General features: G+C 40.8%; 2 long non-coding RNA genes across 2 annotated transcripts; one reads left to right on the forward strand and one right to left on the reverse strand.

The window, feature by feature from the left end:
• Positions 1-1,515: 1,515 nt before the first annotated feature.
• On the reverse strand, positions 1,516-2,554 carry LOC144707739 (uncharacterized). The gene is made up of 2 exons (XR_013582532.1): positions 1,924-2,554; positions 1,516-1,851 (listed from the first exon to the last, which is right to left on the reverse strand). It is a non-coding gene; the product is annotated as an uncharacterized LOC144707739 (long non-coding RNA).
• Positions 2,555-5,348: 2,794 nt separating this feature from the next.
• On the forward strand, positions 5,349-6,589 carry LOC144707810 (uncharacterized). Its single transcript, XR_013582547.1, has 2 exons — positions 5,349-6,047; positions 6,131-6,589. It is a non-coding gene; the product is annotated as an uncharacterized LOC144707810 (long non-coding RNA).

Here is a 6,589-nt window from a genome sequence, read left to right on the forward strand (position 1 = left end):
AACCTCTGACCTCTATAAAACAACATGATATTGCCCAGGTAAAGAAGACAATAAATATGATAAATAATAACAAGGTATCATGGTAAACCGTCAACTTGTAGATGCTCGTCTAGAAATATAGCAACTATTAACATTCTCAAATAGTTGTCAGAAACTAATATTATGCAAAGCTTATTTATATCGTCATACTTTCAATTTGAAAAATCTCATTAATTTAATATTTATCAAGCACTCAATAATGCTACCATTGATTCATGTATGGTTGAGTAAAAAATAAAATGCATTTATGTGATGATATTTAATTTGCCTCAATTTCGTACATGTTATCCATATAGTTTCGCCAGTGCACTATTTGATTATTCATTTATAATATAGAAACTGCTTCCTAATATGAATATTTGATTGAATGTGTATTACTGTAGAAAATATTAAGTTAAATCAGTCAACCTTACCTGTAAACTGAAGTCATATTTTGGTCAAGGTTTCTGATTGACCAAGCATATTAAAATTTATCTAGAAATATAGCAACTATTACTAATGAAACGTATAGTTCACCATCCAAATTTGGACCCAAGTTTTGTTGATCTGACCCATTGACCTTAGCTTTAAAGTTCACTGTGTCGGTGCATTCAAAGGGCATAGTTGATGTGTACATGTATAAGATGGTTTTCTATTTCCAACTGATACAAAAACTCTCTGAAAATTATTTAAACTGGTTTTGATAATATACTGGTCATTAGTTTACCGAGTTACATGGGTGGATGCAATTCAGTGTAGACTTCATAAGGTAAATTTACCAAAATATTTACATTGAGTTGAAGTCAATGGGCCTCGGAGATAATTTGGCTGCAGTATCTGCAGAAGGAAACTCAGGTTATGATGGCCTTGGATCAACATTATTGGGAGCAAATCCTGTGCTCCATGCAAGGACAAAACATATAGAGATAGACTTTAACTTTGTGAGGGAAAAGGTTGCAGCCAAATAAATTTCATATAAAGTTCATCAGCAGCGACCATAAACTAGCTGATACTCCCACAAAGCTGGTCCCCGGATCACGATTCATTTCTATCTGAAGCAAGCTCAACCTTTCTCTCCCCCTTGAGGAGTATCAGACGGTATTGAGGAGTCAGAACTTAGAATACCGTCAGAAGCCTAGATGGACACACCATGGGCCAACAGGGTCTGTAAGACTCTATAGAAGCCAATTGACAAATATCTTATGCCCATTAGATGGCTAGGATTCAACCTAGATAAAAAACATTTAACTGGCTAGGATTGAATCTTGATATAGGTGTTAGAACGGCTGGGGTCAAGTAAAACAGTAGTCAATTGCTGTGTTTTATTCTAAATACCAACCCATGTACGAGAAATCTTCTTCCGAGAATCAATGGATCTTTAACTCTCTCTTTGTCCCCTCGGCCTTCCTCTTCTTCTTGTTCTGCTTTTCTCTTCTCCCACTCTACCTTCTTCCTCGACCTGTGTTGGCCCTCATTTTTCGCTCAGCACACTCGATGCACGATATCAAATGGGGAGTCAACTATAAAAGCTGACGTTACAGACGTCTCTCAAGAAAACATTGAAAATAACTCCATAACTCCACCCTTTGTTTCTCTTATTTTTCCAACTCAAACATACTTGGACGACAGACAAGATACTAAGCATACAGAGAGGTGATCATGAGCAGCATTTGTAGCAGTAGCGCCCTGTGGGGGAAGGGGCACCCCAGCGACAACAGCGGGCACAACATGGAGGGGACCCTATTGGAGAGTCGGCACAGCAAGTGCGGCATACTTGGCCGGAGACTGCGCAACAACGTAAACAAGATCGCGCATATGGTGGCCGTACGCACACTGCAAAAACCAGAGCCTCAAACGTTAAGAAATAATACGCAAGGGAAGGAGTTGTGAGAGAATTCTAATCACCTGGGCTATTAGCGAATGGCCCTCCAACTGCAATCACCGACAGATTTGCCAGGACTACCAAGATTAGCATGACAGCTATGCCCATGCCTTTGGAGTTCATTCTCTCTCTCTCTCTCTCTCTCTCTCTCTCTCTCTCTCTCTCTCTCTCTCTCTCTCTCTCTCTCTCTCTCTCTCTCTCTCTCTCTCTCTCTCTCTCTCTCTCTCTCTCTCTCTCTCTCTCTCTCTCTCTCTCTCTCTCTCTCTCTCTCGCTCTCTCTCTCTCTCTCTCTCTCTCTCTCTCTCTCTCTCTCTCTCTCTCTCTCTCTCTCTCTCTCTCTCTCTCTCTCTCTCTCTCTCTCTCTCTCTCTCTCGCTCTCTCTCGCTCTCTCTCTCGCTCTCTCTCTCTCTCTCTCTCTCTCTCTCTCTCTCTCTCTCTCTCTCTCTCTCTCTCTCTCTCTCTCTCTCTCTCTCGCTCTCTCTCTCTCTCTCTCTCTCTCTCTCTCTCGCTCTCTCTCTCTCTCTCTCTCTCTCTCTCTCTCTCTCTCTCTCTCTCTCTCTCTCTCTCTCTCTCTCTCTCTCTCTCTCTCTCTCTCTCTCTCTCTCTCTCTCGCTGTTTCTCTCTCTCTCTCTCGCTCTTTCTCTCTCTCTCTATGAACATGCCCAGAAGCTAAAGAAAGTGCGCTATTTATCAGGGCGGCTATTAGCCGCCAGCAAAGTCCAAATTGAACTTGCTGACGTTTTTAAAGTGGCATTATTGATTAGCCTTTTCAGTGGCCGAACAGCCATCATAAGGGAGGTATCCTTTTTCTATGCGCTCCAGTCTGAACACCTATCCCATTCTCAATAACAGCATGTGCCTTTGTCTTCTAGTCTAGTATGTCTTTTTCTATTACCACGTTGGACGGGTAAAGTAACATAGACCTCAAATCCCACGGATTTTCTAAGTATCCCTCGTGACATTGTAAAAGCAGTTTAACTCGTAAAAGAAAACACCAGACAACCAAACAACCTGCCGGATGACAATACCCAGTCAGATTAAGAGAAGCAGACCCAACGTCTGACCCCGGCGACTGTGATGGAATGTGAATAAATTGCGAATCTGGATATTCCTTCGTAAAGTAATGATATTGTATCGCAGCGTGAGGTTCAGCATGATAGGAAAATGGTACACGGTGTATGCCTTTAGTGGCTCCAATCTGAAAAAAAACAGTATTTTCACGTCGATTCCTAGCCCAACTGTTTCCGTTGTATAATAAGACAACGAATAGCCAACACCCCCTTGCCAAGGTTTCGTAGAAGCTCGAGTCTAGCTAGATTGAAGGGCTTAATTTCAGAGTAGTTACACATCCCTAAAAAACTTTTTGTAGTGGTAACTAAATTGATTGATAAAAGACACAAAAGGGTTCTTAGGAGTACCAAAAGCAGCAACAAAACTAAGCACACGACTCTTAAGATTCATGCTTCCTCTCTCTTTCTCTCGCTCTCAGTCTCTCCTTCTCATTCTGTCTTTCTCTCTGTCTCTCAGTCTCTCCTTCTCTGTCTTTCTGTCTTTCTGTCTTTCTGTCTTTCTCTCTGTCTCTCTGTCTCTCTGTCTCTCTGTCTCTCGCGGTGTCTGTCGCTCTCTCGGCCTCACTCTCTCTCTTGCTCCCTATCTATCTATTTATTGGCTTATCTATCTATCTATTTATCTATCTATCCATCTATCTATCTATCCATCGATCTATCTATCTATTTATCTATCTATCTGTCTGTCTGTCTATCTATCTATCTATCTATCTACCTATCTTTCTATCTTTCTGTCTATTTATCTATCTATCTATTTATCTATCTATCTATTTATCTATCTATCTATTTATCTATCTATCTGTCTGTCTGTCTATCTATCTATCTTTCTATCTTTCTATCTATCTATCTATCTATCTATCTATGTATCTATCTATCTATCTATCTTTATTTGTCCATCTCTCTCGCCCTTTCTATTTATGTCTCTCCATAGTACTCAGATTCTATTTGTGTATCTCTTTCTCTATCAACAGCTCTCTCTCTCTCTTCTCTCTCGGTCAATGAGCACCACACAAAGGTTGAGGAAAAGCTTACTGTAATGAGGAATTCGGTGGCGTAAGTGTACAGCTTGGAGCCACGTTGGCTCGGGCTCCGCCGCCGTTGATGACGATTCTGGGCTTGCCCTGTTGAATGGTCCTCCATCATTAACAAAATTTAAATATATGGGATATGCTGAGGTATGTGAGGATTGGGTTATCAAATCATAGATTACTAGGAAGTAATGTCATTGATATAATGAGTCGATATCACACAAGTAAAATTCAAAAATCAAGACAGGTCTGAGAACGAAAACCAGAGGAAGACAAAAATGTCACGCCTACTTGGATCAAATTTGTTGTTTCTTGGTTCATCAATAGAAACTCCTGAAACAGCTCAGATATCATTCCTGTAGACGTATCCGCTTATAAATCATTAAACCTTTTCTCCTTCCCATATATGTGCTGATATTGATTTAATTTTCTATCAATCTAGCCTTATCTTGCAAGTTCTTACTTGAGACGACCATCCTATTAGGCCGGTAGTCGAATGGTGATAAGATCGTCCTTGATTTCAATCGTCACTAATCAAGAAATCAAGAAGATAATATTTACAATGTACTGAACAACATGGATATGCTTAAAGGGGCTCATCGATGGACAGGATGCTGAGCACATTCAATTCTAAAAAATGTAAAATAATCGTCCGATCTTTTAGTTTTTCCCCTGTTATCAAAACAGTTTAGTGCCTCTGGAAGAGTTTATTGGTTGAGCCTCCATCATCCCAGAACCCAAAAAAAATATAGGATGAAGGTTTGAAGTATATGATTTTTATGTCCATTATTAATGTCTTATTGGGTTATCAATATATTCTATAAGAACATTGGAACATAATGGGATAATGAAAGAAAAACTGCAGGTCTTATACTAACCCAGCATCAGGAATGAGGACTTAGCACCTTAAACCATTCAGATATACACATTATAATGCAGGTCTCGTAGATCATCTCAACTGCCAAATTTATGTAGTTGACACATGGATACAAATGATGTTAAGACATTCAATGTAGAGAGTCATAATTTCCCCGACTGCACACCGTTTTAAATTTGGCAGTCAAAGAATCTACAAGAGGGAATGGATTTTGGTTTTCAGTATATGCCTAAATATTGTTTAGTATTTGTTAGACCCTCCATGTAATATAGAATGCATCAGATGCAAGAGTATAATTATATAAATATCAATTCTGATGGAGAAATTTAAACTTTCATGGCTGGGTTGGTAAACGAAAGTTATAGTTAAGCACCTCTATATATTCTTAGACGGATATTCTCCCTTTGATGTTAGAATGTATCAAAGTTCAATGTTGTCGTAAGACACAACATTGAAGATACTTCCTGTCCAAGCTTCATACAACATAATAAATATTACTGTAATTTATTACCCAGAAAATAAAACCCAGTTCTCTATTGTTTTCTCGACCATTTTACTACCACTCCAAGTGGGCGAGCGCTATTACTTGTCTTATTATGCGACAGAGATTGATAACCAAACCATTTGCCCTTGCAAGATTGATTAAAGATTAGAATACTCTCAGAAGAAATAATAGGTATATCGGGATTTCTCTCTTATCCCCACCTCTCAGCAACCGTTCCGAGTCAAATCGGGAAACGCTTTCTCATCCGGAAGATATGGCTTGTACCTAACTGATATTTATTTAAGGCAGATACTAACTACAAAGGTGATAAGGTCATTGGGACAGCGTAGCATTCGATAGTCAAACCTGTTCAAAGACCTCTCGGCCAGTTAGAACGCTCGTCGATAATGTCACTTAGAATATACCAGCACGATCTATTGTGTCTATCCTGGCGGCTACAATAGCCGCCCTCTTGACGTTCACTTGACCGGGCATAGTGTTCTATAAATTGAGCTCTGTCTGGCACTGGAATATCACGCTCATACGGAGAGAAGAACCGATAGAAAGATAGATAAACAGAGGAGGTTGAAAATGAATTCCAAGGGGATGGGCATGGCTGCGTTGCTGATTTTCGCTGTCCTGGCGAGTCTGTCCGCGGTTGCAGTGGGCGACCCGTTCGGTAATGCCCCAGGTAAATAATAATACTCTCCCAGGAGTCCTTCCCTTGTGGGTTTTTTTCCATTTTTATTCGCTAAGTGTTGAGAGTTTTTGCAGTGTGCGTTGAGGGCCCGTATGCCATCCCTTGTGCGCGTTGCTGCATCGTCTCCGGCGCATACTGCAATGGTTGCTGCCTCAGCCCACCGCGGCCAAGGGGAAACCCAAAGTGTTGCCGCAGCTGCTGCCGCTGGGGGTCACCCACAATGCCGGGTGGGGGGCGCTACTGCTACAGATGCTGCCCGACTTGAAATAAAATAAGAAGAATAACAGCCGCCGCTCCTCTTAAACTAAGAATAAATAATAGGGGCTGACCTTGTGATAAGGTGTCTCTAGCCGGAGACTGCCCTTTGTTTTCATCGAACAAGTTATTCCCAGGAAGTTCTTGAAATGTTATGGGCTCTCAGCTTGAGAGTATGTTTCCATTTTCCTTCGCCATAACGGGATCTTGCATGTTTGTAAAGCGCCGGCCTGCGCCCGTTTGTTTGTGGAATAAATTAAAGCTCTCCCTCTCTAGAA

This window comes from Wolffia australiana, chromosome 9, assembly GCF_029677425.1.
Source record: "Wolffia australiana isolate 7733 chromosome 9, ASM2967742v1".
Classification (NCBI taxonomy): Eukaryota; Viridiplantae; Streptophyta; class Magnoliopsida; order Alismatales; family Araceae; genus Wolffia; species Wolffia australiana.